The sequence below is a fragment of the Myodes glareolus genome, chromosome 18 (assembly GCF_982192425.1).
Source record: "Myodes glareolus chromosome 18, mMyoGla1.1, whole genome shotgun sequence".
NCBI lineage: Eukaryota > Metazoa > Chordata > Mammalia > Rodentia > Cricetidae > Myodes > Myodes glareolus.
The window spans coordinates 55,899,743-55,912,097 of record NC_142043.1 but is presented as its reverse complement, the minus strand read 5'-3'; the positions used below and the strand labels follow the sequence as shown (position 1 = coordinate 55,912,097).

Genomic DNA, 12,355 nt, shown 5'->3' with positions numbered 1-12,355 from the left:
TTAGTTTAAAAACAAAACAAGAAACCGTATCCTGATAGATGCTCGGGTCCAAATCCAGGCTTGTCAAATCCTACGCCCAGTGGCATATGCTATGCTTCATTCTACATGATTTTCTACAAGAGTTCCAATGTCATATAAATAAGCAAATTATAGTTCTTATTAAAAGGCAGGCTGTCTTAATGAATATGGCATAAGATGTTTAGTCCATCAGTTACTTGGTTTAAAAAGACTTATTTGAAGACACAGTCATTTATAGCTAGCACACCAAATCAATCTGAATACCAAAGACAAAACATTTTCTGGATGGCTACCAAGGTTAATGAGTTCAGCTTGTCGTAACCCACTCAGAAAGGTACAGTAAGCAACACTGTAGGCCTAATTTCTTCAGGTAATAGGTGAGATTATTTTTTTTAAGTCTGGCCACAAGTTTGGCTAACAGTGCAAACAACTGACTCCTAATGTCAAATAAAGCAGTGGCAAATCACAAAGACTGTGGAGGGCACAGTGAGAATGCACACCTCATCCACACACGACCAGCATCTTCCTCCTGTAGTCAGCAGGAGAAGACCCGGGCTCCCAGTCACCAGGTCAAGCACGGGCAGCCACAGTGAGCAGAGAACAAGGAGGACTTCAGGTCTGCCGGCCCCTTATCCTTCAATCCCCTGAGCCACCAATATGGCAAGCTAACAAAATAACTCTTTGGGACAGTGGTTAAGCATCCCTTCATTTCAAAATTCTAAATGGGTTCTAAATTTTTTGTCATTTACAGTGGTTCTCAAACTACACGTCCACGGTTGCTATAAACCAAGGAAAGCAGGCAAGTGGTGTTTTTAAGATTTATTTTAAGTCATGGGTACATGTGCCTGATTATGGAAATGTGCATGTGAGTGCAGGGTGCACAGAGGCCAGAAGACACTGTTGTCACCTCTGGGGTTGGAGCTACAGGCAGCTGTGAGTCATCTGACCTGGATGCCGTCTTGTTTTTCAGCTTAACAAAACTGGGATTATTATTAAAATATGCCATTAGTCACCATAATTATATAATGATTCTAGTGTGACGTTTTATGTGATTCTAGACTCCCTGTGTTGTTCTAACACAGCTGGCACTAACAGTAAGCGTCATTTACAAACAACCCTTCACATCCTGTGAGGTAGCTATTACTATTCTCTTTAGGCTAGCCAGGTAGGAGACAAAAGACAGACGAGCCATAGGGGTTGGGCTTTAGTTCATTGGCAGAACCCTTGGATGGCAAGTGAAAGGCCCTGGGATTTGGATCCTGGATCTGATGAAGAAAGAAAAGCAAAAAGTCATGAGAAAATGGAGCAGCATTATAAGGACACAGGAAGTTAACCAGCGCTCGTGCCGTAGCTGCCAAAGACAAAGAAGAAGCTTTAAGAAGGAAAGTCTCAAGAGGAATCCAAGATGTCACCAGCCTTCATGTATCTGGCTGGACATGCCAGGTGGTTGAATCAAATGACTTCATTTAATCTTCAAGAGCACCCAAGAGATTAGCACACACCCCCTAAGCCAATAGGAGGAAGGGTAATTAAATAGTTTTATTATTCATTCAACAACCACGAGCATCTTTACCACCATCAGCAGCATTACCATTACAGATAGCATCATCACTAAGAGCATCCCGAGCAATATCTTCATCATCACCTCTAATATCACACATCCCACCATCACCCAAGCATCAATATAACCACGAGCGCTACCCGCGACATCACGATGAACAATATCACCACTGTTTCTACTGCGGTCTCACTATCGCCTTGTGTCTGCCATCAGCACCTAAAACACCTCTATCACCATGAAACAGCAAATAAAAATACTCATACTCAAAACCACTCTTCAGTAGAAAAATGCAAAACTAATTATGAGCTGATATTAAAATGGTTTCTGCCCAGAATCTGCACTTGTGAGCGTGTGGACAGTCCACTGAAGGGCAGCAATAAAAACTGACATTCCCATTTTTGCTGGATGCCTGAAACATGAGCTGAGTCAGGCTGCAGGGCTGGGCCTCTCTGGGGAGGTGTACAGGAATTCAAAACAGCAAAACCAATTAAGCATTAAAGTATTTTTCTTGGCCCCAAGACAATGCCAAACCACAGGATGCGATCGTTTGTGAAAGACGGGCTGTGTTTTAACTCCGGATTTTAGTCTCAAATCAACATTTTAACTTTAATTTAATTAGTAAATGGTAGAACCCTGTCTCACTCAACGAAAAGTTTCCATCGAGCCAGTGGGTAGCAGAAGCTGAAGTCCCCTAAACTCTATCTCGCTCGAGCCCAACAGTCAGTATGTGACTAGTGCTTCAATTTCTTACCGCAAATGACCTGTTATCTGTCCCCTCCTCTCCACACTCCCACCTCTGCTGCCATCTAAGCAAAGCTACTATCATCTCTCACTGGAATAACAGGGGTTTCCTTCTGGTCCCCCTACCCTTTCTTCCCCAGAGCTTGCCACACACAAGATCTGACCGCCCACTGCTCTCTGTCGGCTGCACAGTGTACGATCCTCAGACGGTCTACTAAGGAATCGCCAGTGGTTGTTTAATGAGTTAGACAACATGGGCAGGAAGAGTAAAGGGCCATCCTCTAACAGTGTGAAGACTTCTCAGTTCTCACACTCTACTGTTCTCACACTGTCTTATGACATCAGAAGGAGTGAACCCTGGCACACGCCTTCACCCACCACTCACGCCAGGCCCCATCTGTGCTGTGGTTACAAGGGCATCCCTCCAGCTCCGCACACTCATTGAGCTCCTTCCAAGCTCTTGCCTTCATGTTCTTGTGCCTACCATGCTCCTTCCTGATCCTCCCGGTCTCTGAATGAACTCATTTATCCTTTAGACATCATGCATGCAACTCCCGATTGTGTCTTCTTTTCATACAACTTGTTGCGTAGACATAGGAGACTCCTCAATTCATGATTCCATATCTTCACAATCATTTAGTAGTCAATTACTTTTGATGGTAAGCTCTGTGGGGCAGGAATCATGAGTTTTCTTCAACATTTGTCCTTGCCGCCAGTTCCAGCACAGGATACAGAACAGGAGGTATGCATATATTTGATAACCAAGTATTTGTCTCACAGTCCTGCACAGCTGTCAGTTCTGATCAATTGTCAAGTGTGCACAACCCGGGTCCCTTCCTCTCCCTGAGGCACACCAGCAAAACCTACAGGCTGCAGTGACTCTCACTTCCACAAGCAAGTCATTTCTTCCCTGAGAAGACTAAGGACCAGCCAGCACCTGACTAACCCATAATTCAAAGAACCTGGACAGAAAGGGAAGCTAAGCATCTAACTGTTCAGAATACCTCATAGCGAATAGGGTCTTAGGGCTGAGTAGGGCTGACCTCAGATCTCTTCTCAAGATTTATGGATTTACAGGATGCCACTGTCTTAAGGAATCCTCTATATTAAGAAGCAGCACTTGGGATGCAGGAATGGATACTGGTCGTATGACTGTCATTTCCTGGAACTCTTTTGAAAACAAAAGATACATCCCAAGGGGGCAACCCCGAGCAAAACATTCTTCACATCATACAATAGCTCTATATGTAGACACAGACAAAATACCAGGAAACGCCAGCACTATTATGTTAGCAACAATCACCACCCTTGGCACCAGCATTATAAAGAGCCTTTCTCTATGATGTTTAGAACATACCAAAGACATTCTCTCACGTTTCTATTCTTAACTCTATGTATTCTGTTTGGGAGCGTGTAAACATAAATGTAGGTGCCACAGAGAGTTGACATCAAGTCCTCTGGAATTGAAGGTACTGGCAGTTGTGAGCTGTCCGACATGGGAACTTGAACCTAAATTTGGTCTTCTGCAAGAGCAGCAAGCTCTCTTAACTGTTGAGCCATTTCTCCAGGCCTTCTCATCAGTTCTTTATAAACTTCTGACCTAAATAGCGAAGAGCAAATAGCACAGGTTTCAACTTTAAAGACCCCGAATTTGAAATTATCACAGACTGACACCCACACATAGGAAATTAGAAGTCAAAAAAATTTCATCTTAACTAGCAACCCAAAAGTCACTTGTTTAGGTCAACAAATCCTCTTGAGGAGACAGAGATGTCATGGCTAGACACAGGATCCTGATGCCCAATAACATATATTCTCAGTAACTAAGGACTCAGGCCTCACCTCCTACCTTTCAGAGTCATGGAGAATAGAGTCACCTACTATTATTGAAGCAGAGAGAGATGTGACTTAGTCCAAACCTCCGAAAAAAATGTCTAGAATTATAGAGTGGTAAATGAACAATTCAGGGGATTCCTAGTTGAAAAAACATTATCCTAACATCCCAAGGCAATAGCCTGGGGGGTGACCAGTGCAGGACAGCCTCTGTTTCTGGCATGGCCTCTCTGGGGACACACTACTGGGAAAGGGAATTTTTTTTTTCCTGAAGGCATTTAGCAAGTCTTCAACACAAGACACCTCAGCTTCCTTGGAGTAGATATACCCCTCATATTGGTAGACTAGAACAGAACAACACAAAGAGCCAGGACCACACCACTACCCAGAGCATAGGATAACAATGATCCAGGACCTTCTGACCAGTCTCAGGACCAGCAGAGGGAACAAGGTCAAACAGCTGTGAATTTAGCTGAAAAGAACCTCTGAATGTAGGGTTCACCCAGCCTTTCTTGTTCTGTTGATAAGGACCTATCACATAAGAAACAGTTTATGGTTTAGGGTTGATGTGGGAGTCCCCTTTGTATGCTGTGAATACCATAGGTTAATAAAGAAGCTGTTTTGGATCTATGATAGGGTAGAGCAGAGCTAGGTGGGGAAAACTAAACTGAATGCTGGGAGAAAGGAGGCGGAGTCAGGGAGAAGCCATAGAGTCACTGCTAGAGACAGACACACGGGTAGGCCACGAGCCTTGTGGTAAAATATAAAATAATGGAAATGGGTTAAATTAAGATGAAAAACTAGCCAATAAGAAGTTAGAGCTAATTGGCCAAGCGGTAGTTTAATTAATACAGTTTCTGTGTGATTATTTTGGGGTTGAGCAGTCAGGAACAAGCAAGTACCTCTTACTACATAGGGTCAGTCTCAGAAGCCAGGGTGAGAGATCAGAGAATCAAGGCAGAGCAGCCCCAGTCTCCCTCTAATCCAGCACAGCTACGGACAGAAGTAAAAACACACAGAGAGTAGATAAAAAGGAGTTTTGTACATTATAGTATATAATGTAGTATTTAATGTGCATCTTGAAAAGAGACAGATTTGTTGACAAAAGTAACCATTGTGTCACTGAGATGAGAAGCAATCCTCCCAGTCTCCACGTGGCCATGATCATAGCCCTTAACCAGAGGCCCAGAGTTCTCACTCGGGTTTCAGCTCACACAAGTTCTTGTCTCCTTTGCTCCTGCATCTATCCCACATTAAGCCGACACAGCTTCTAAAACTTTCAGACGTCAAGGACAACGTGTTCTTTCTCCTAGAAAGACATCTAATAATGATACCTAAGCTTATAAAACATGTTCCTTATAGGAAATGATTGTTCGCATGCTTATTTCTGGAAATTAAAGCTGTTCGTTTTTTAGAGATAAGTGAACTCCTCTTGTGGTAATTATCCTGCTGTTGTGATCATCAGTCTGCTTGGTGCTTCCCCACCTTGAACAAGCGCATGGATACATATAACTATCCTGTGGTCAGAATGTATTCTTGGCGGTCCTATCTACTCTGGGACTGGTTTGAAAGTCAAATCTGGATACAGCAGGAATTCACAATTCACACACAATTCCTTTTACACCAACAGTGAAATGATAGCCACACAGCCTAAGTGTACACTCCAACCCTGTTCTATACAAATGGTAAACTTACAAGACTGTGACATTTGGGTGATTTTCTGCATTTTCCAATGTTTCAGTCATTATTGTTATCATTGCTCTCTACATCATTGTTAATAAAATGCCTCTGAGGTTCCCTTTTGCCTTGTCACTAACCATTGTCAGGTGAAAGTGCTAACAATGTATCCAATGGCCAAGGGTGGGTTTCTTAAAAGAGAAGGAGGGTAAGGAAGAGGAGGCAGGACATACCAACAGGGTTTCCTTCCCCTAATGAGCATGTGTGTTCTTCAATCAGTCCCAGGATTTGGTGTGGGACTCTGCTCTCCATGACAGGAAGGGGGAGTTAGTTTTATCTGTGTCAACAAAAATGTATTCTTAAACTTCTGACTATCTATGTCTAAGCTTTTACATGGCTAAAACACTGAACGTTGTCAATGTAAGAACAAAACAAGCCTTTAAAAAAGTCACTGGGACCAACATTTTATATTAGAAGAGGGGTGGACACCTGTAATCCCAGAATGTGAGAGGTGGAAGCAGGAAGATGACAAGTCAAGGTCATTCCCAGCTACACAAATGTGGAACTAGTCATGGCTAATGAGACTCTATAAATCAGTCAATAAACAAACAGAACAACAACAAAAAAAAACACAAGAATTTCAGTGCATGAGCAAGGTCACATGTAAGTCCACGCATTTCTTTTTTTGAATTATTTTATTCTTATTTTATGTGCATTGGTGTTTTGTCTGCATGAATTAGTGTGCCAACCATGGTCAACTATATCCATGTAAAACCTGAGAAAGCTTAAAAAAGAATTAGACAAAGAACAGAGATAATATGGCTTAACACAGTGGCTCCTTTAAGAGAGGTTTTCTTGATTCTGAGGTAGCAGAAAAAAAGCTGTGTGGAAACTGGCAGCTTTCTGGGCCATGTTGCCAGAGCAAACTATGGCTCTTTCAGAAGGCTGAGCATTTAGATGGGGTTTGTGGGCAGCGTGCTGCAAGTTACTTGGTGGCATAACTGGATATCAGAGTTGAGGTGGTGAGGATGGCTCCCACCTGGCAGTCTCAGAGGTAATGAATGAACTTCTGTCATGTTGGACTGAGTGGAGGAAGCAGGCAGGGCCGTATTTACCCTAGCAATGCCACTGCTTAGGTTTTTAGGAAGGACTTATCATTTTAAGAAGCACTTCTGGTCATAAAAGAATTACAGATACACAATAAAGACAAATTTAGTTGAAAAAGACCTCTAAATGGGTCACAATGCAGATAAATGTACATAGGCTTAGAAGAGAGAAGGAAAAGAGTATAGAGAGCTAGAAAAAGAAATAAATAATTTTTTAAAAAATAAAACAAAGTCTTTAAAGAGACAGAGTACAGACAGTCATAGATTAAAAAGAGTAAAGGAAAAATAAGCCATATAAAGACGGAATATACAAAGAGAGTCTGGATTATGTATACTATCTTATTTTCTTTGAATTTTTGACTGCACAGAGACATTTGATCCTGGGGACTGCTAAGTTAAGCCAACATATATACTTTAAAGGTATCTTGATTTCAAAATATGGGTCTAAGGATTTGTTGCTTTGAAAAAGAGGTTCTTCTTTTGTTTCCACAGAAGATGAGAAGCTGTGGAATCCTTCCAGACTAATGTGGCCTCATGCACCAAGACCCCCCAAAAGGTTGCTGTGAACACCCCCCAAAATACTTTGCCCAACCAAAAGCAGGAAGCAATTTGGAAAGAACTATGCCCAAATCCCAAATATTGTTTATAAATTTTTGTTTACATTTAAAAGGGGATATGACAGAGATTTTGATTGGTACACATCTTGGTTTATTGATACAAATTTAAGGTCAATTTTATTTATGTATATTTTGCTCTTGACTAAAGTATTGTGTTTGTGAGGCTCATTTATAAATGTAATGTTTAATTAAGAAATATAGGTAAATAGAGAATCATCTATATAGTCAAGCTTGTATTCATATTAGTTAGGTTTTCCAGATATATAGAGAGATATTTCAGATGAATAGTTATTCTTCAAACCTTTCAATGATTAACAGAATATGGCATTTTAATTAGTTTTAAAAACTTAGGACTTTTCATGACAATGAGGCACATCTGCCTCTGACAGCACCAATCTACTTCATGAGGAAGATGGGCATCAACGAGGCTCCTTATGGAGTTTGCTAGCCATGTAGGCAAGAAACTGTTCTTGTCTGGACTGCTTGATGCTATGTCATATGAAATGGATATGCAGGACCCACAGAGAAATGACTGCTGAATTTGTCTAAAGGTGAGATGGTCCTTTGGGGTTTCTGCTTCATGAAAGAGTCTACCAGACATTCTGCACAGCACAAGAAAGTGACTGAAAACTGTCAATACAGGCAGAACTGTCTTTGAAATTTCCTGCTTCATGGAAAAGTTTGCTGGATACTATGGGCCTGTTGGATGTCCCAATGATACAGAAGACCTTTGGGTGACCATCCAGGTAGCAAGATGGCTCTGTCAATTCTAGAGATTTGCAAGTTGCTTACAACACACTTCTGGTTAACTTAGGTAATATTATGTCCTTCTGGAGTCATTGATGGAGTTGAAGCATAGATAGTTATAATTATAGTTTCCCTTAGTTGTGATAAAAGATAAAGTAAATATAAATATTATAACTGTAATTCTTGCTTGATACCTGTTTTGTTATATGAAATTTTTCTGTGTTAAAGTTAAAACCTTCCTTTTTATTTAAACAGAAAAGGGGAGATGATGTAGGAAGTCCTTCTGCCTATGTGTTGCTTTTATTGGTTAATGAATAAAGAAACTGCTTTGGCCTATAGCAAGGCAGAACTTAATTAGGTGGGGAAAACTAAACTGAATGCTGGGAGAAAGGAGACGGAGTCTGAGAGAAGCCATGTAGCCCCGCCAGAAACAGATGCCAGAAATTTACCCGGTAAGCCACAGCCTTATGGTGATACACAGATTAATGGAAATGGGTCAATTTAAGATATAAGTTAGCCAGAAATACACTTAAGCTATTGGCCAAGTAGTATTGAAAGTAATATGGTTTCTGTGTGATTATTTCAGGGCTGAGCAGCTGGGAACAAACAAGCAGCCTCCTACAACACATGAGGGTGTTGGGTCCCCTGGAACTGGAATTACAGACAGTTGTGAGCCACATGTGAGTTCTGGGAACTAAACCTAGATCCTTTGGAAGAGCAGTGAATGCTCTTAACTGCTGAGCCATTGCTCCAGCCCTGGTCATGAATTTATGAATTCAAATGTTCTTCTCATCTTACTGATTGTTCCATGTTCACAGAAGAGGAAGCTAGTGGGAAAGGCAGTGGATGGGGGCTTGCAGGATGCAACATACTCAGAGAAGCCATTTGTGACCCAAGTGTGTAGCAGGGAATCTCAACAGGTCAGCAAGATCAGCTATCTGGCATTTCTACTTCATTTGTCCTTCTTACAAGACACCAAACAACCCCCCAGGAGCTCACCAATTAGGAAGAGCAAATGGTCACATGCAGCCCTCCTGACCTGGGACAGTTCATGCTGGGGGGTGGCATCCTTTGTATTACTAGAAAGCTCTGTTCTCAACTGTCCTTTTCCCTTCAAGCAGAACTCATTAGGACTCTGCTCACTTCTATTTAAAATTTTTTAAATAATAAAAAAAAATTAGCTATACACACACACACACACACACAGTCTCAAAACAAAAGATAAAAGGAACTATTCCCCCAAGGAAAAGTAGCTGCCAAGAAAACTTCCTCTCTCCATAAAGCAACAAAGCAGTGAGCTTTTCCTTTCATCTGGAGGATCACAAACACAGAAACAGCGAAAGCCATCAAAGGCCATTATTCTTGCTCGGGATCCTCTAAAAGCAGGGCCGGGCAGATAAAGAAGCCAGCGAGCTGCCAGTGTAACCAGCAGCCTAATTAGCAGCTAAGCTGCAGAGACACAGCTCCTGTTTATACAGAGGAGGTCTTTTATGACACCAAAGGTTTAATTCTGTCATAAATTTTAATGCATTATTTTAAATACTGGTGAGCTAATCACTCTCCAAAGTAAATTTACTTAGCTAAGAAAAAACCCCTCCCCCCCGTTAGCACTCTCTGACATTCATGAAATCTTCCTTTTCTTGTCACTGAGGGATTATGAGACCGGTGTGGGCTTCAGCAATAGAAGTCAGTCAAACCGATGCATATTCATGAAGTTGCTCTCAACTGATTTATGGTTTCTGTCTTGGCCCTGGGACCCATGGGAGTGAGAACCTGAGCAAGCCACAGCTTCCCTGGGTTCCAAACCAGAAAACCAGAGTTGTATTCGGTCATTGGTAGGTTTTCCGGTTCCAGGAGAAAGCAGTTCTCTAGTTGTACAGTCTCGTTAAGTACCGGGCACCAAGGGGCATCCGGAGTAGCCAAACGCATGCAAAACACTCAGCAGTACCAAGAGCCCGTGTTAACATGTAAACTGTCAACTAGGCAAGGGGCGTTAAGACACAACTGGTCTGTATGTACTATATCAGCAGTAAGCTGCCTACAGCCAGAGCTCCCAGGATGAGCAGCTGCCAGGAAGAGAAGGACCGAGGTAGGCATTACGAATCAAATGACAGGGAGCAGCGAAAGTAAACAGGAGGGTCCAGCAAAAAGGAACTCGGCTCCTGGGTGCCTGCTCACTATCTCCTGGTGGGAAGGTAAGCCCCAGCAGCCCCTTGGCTGTTTGCAAATAGAGCTGAAACACCTTAGATTTTTCAATATGGACTCATTAGCTTTTACAACACTGTAAGAGCCAAACATGTGTCTGCACTACACATTCAGATAGGATCTCACACTGTACTGCCGAGGGATGTAGGATGGGGCCAGGGAGGGCAGATGGGCCGAGTGCAGTGAGGAGACCTGAGGTGGCTAGGAGAACATTCCAGACAGTCACAGGAAACCTACAAAAAGAGGAGGTTGAGAGAACGGCTTCAAAACTTTTCACAAGTTCCACCTGACACAGATTTTAGGAATTGTTTCTAAAATAATAAATAAATAAACAGAAAATGGTAGGCAGAATCCTACCAGCCAAGAACAATCCCCCCAAAATGTTCTTGGCTTCTGTCTTTTTCTGCAGCCTCCATGCTACCCTGCCCCTCCCTTCAGTGCACTCACACAGGGCACAGTCCTCACCACAGCTTGACCTATGAGACCAGGATTATTTTAGGACACACATTTGTGATTACATGTTATATTGACATGGGAAAACCAAGAAAACCAACAGCATCCAAATTTTGGCAAAACCGTTCCTAGGTCTCCCTGAAGCTCATCCACAGCTCACCTGGAAAAAGGCTCCTAATTCTTGGAGCCTCAGGTACAAGCACCATGCTGTAGGTATAAAACACCGGGGTGCAGATATAGCATCTACTCGTGGTCCCCATCAGCTCCAGGACTCCACACATTTACAAGGACTGATTCATTTCCCGAGGCATACCCTTCGCACTCACCCCAAACATGAATGACCCCCTAAGAGGACCTAGTAACAGAAAGTTCTTCAGGCCCTTGCGACATTTATTATTTTAATTTTCTCCCACCTCCAAGAAAGTAGCCTTTTACACCTGTTGAGATTTCATCCTGACTTCTTCAGCCATTTCTGACCCCGACCAGAGTCTGGCATACCCCTTTACTAGATCGTATCTCCACCAAGACTCTACTGGGGCTAGCTAGTATCACAACACCAGAGAAGGAAATCAGATCATACTGCAGCTCCTCATAACAATAACAACAAAACAGGACTAGCACAAAAAAAAAAGCTATGTAGACGACAAGAATAAAGGGTGCGGGAATAAATGCACTCAGCTATGGCCACCTACTTTTCAAGAACACTGTACTGTCAAAGCATACATTGGGGAAAATACCACCTCTTTAATACTCAGTGCTGGAGAAACTGGATATCCACATGGCAGAGGATGAAATTAGAACCATCCTTCTTGCTCAATACAAAAAAAAAAAAATTCTAAATCAAAGATCTTAATCTAAGACGTGCAGCTCTGAAGCTCTCCAGGAAAACCCTTCGTGACAGAAGCCCAGGTGAGGACTTTCTGAACAGCGTTGATACCTTGAGAAACAATTACAATGGAATTCAGGGATTCCACAAAATCAAAAACCTTCTGTACAACAAAGGAAGCAATCACCAAAGTGAAAAGAGAATTGACATGATAAGAGAAAATCGTTACATGACGGAGCATTAATAGCTGCAGTAGATGAAGAGATAAAAATAAAATATAAGAAACGAAACATTCCATTAATAAATGGGGGAATAAGTTGACAAGGCAGCTCTCAAGAGAACACAAATGACCAGTAAACATATGGAAAAACATTCAACACCCTTAGGCAGCAGGGAATGCAAATGAACACTACATTGAGATTCATCTCACTCCAGTCACAAAGACTCCAATCAAGAAAACAAATGATTCAGGCTGGAGAGTTGGTTTGGCAGTTAGCAGAATCTGCTTGCTCTTGCAAGGGACCTGAGTTTGGCTAACAACACCCCTCACAAATGTCTTTAATTCTAGTTC

General features: G+C 42.2%; 1 protein-coding gene across 4 annotated transcripts in view; it reads right to left on the bottom strand.

The window, feature by feature from the left end:
- Fam13c (family with sequence similarity 13 member C) overlaps positions 1-12,355 on the bottom strand; it is a 114,421-nt gene that overhangs the window by 57,563 nt on the left and 44,503 nt on the right. The window lies entirely within an intron of this gene.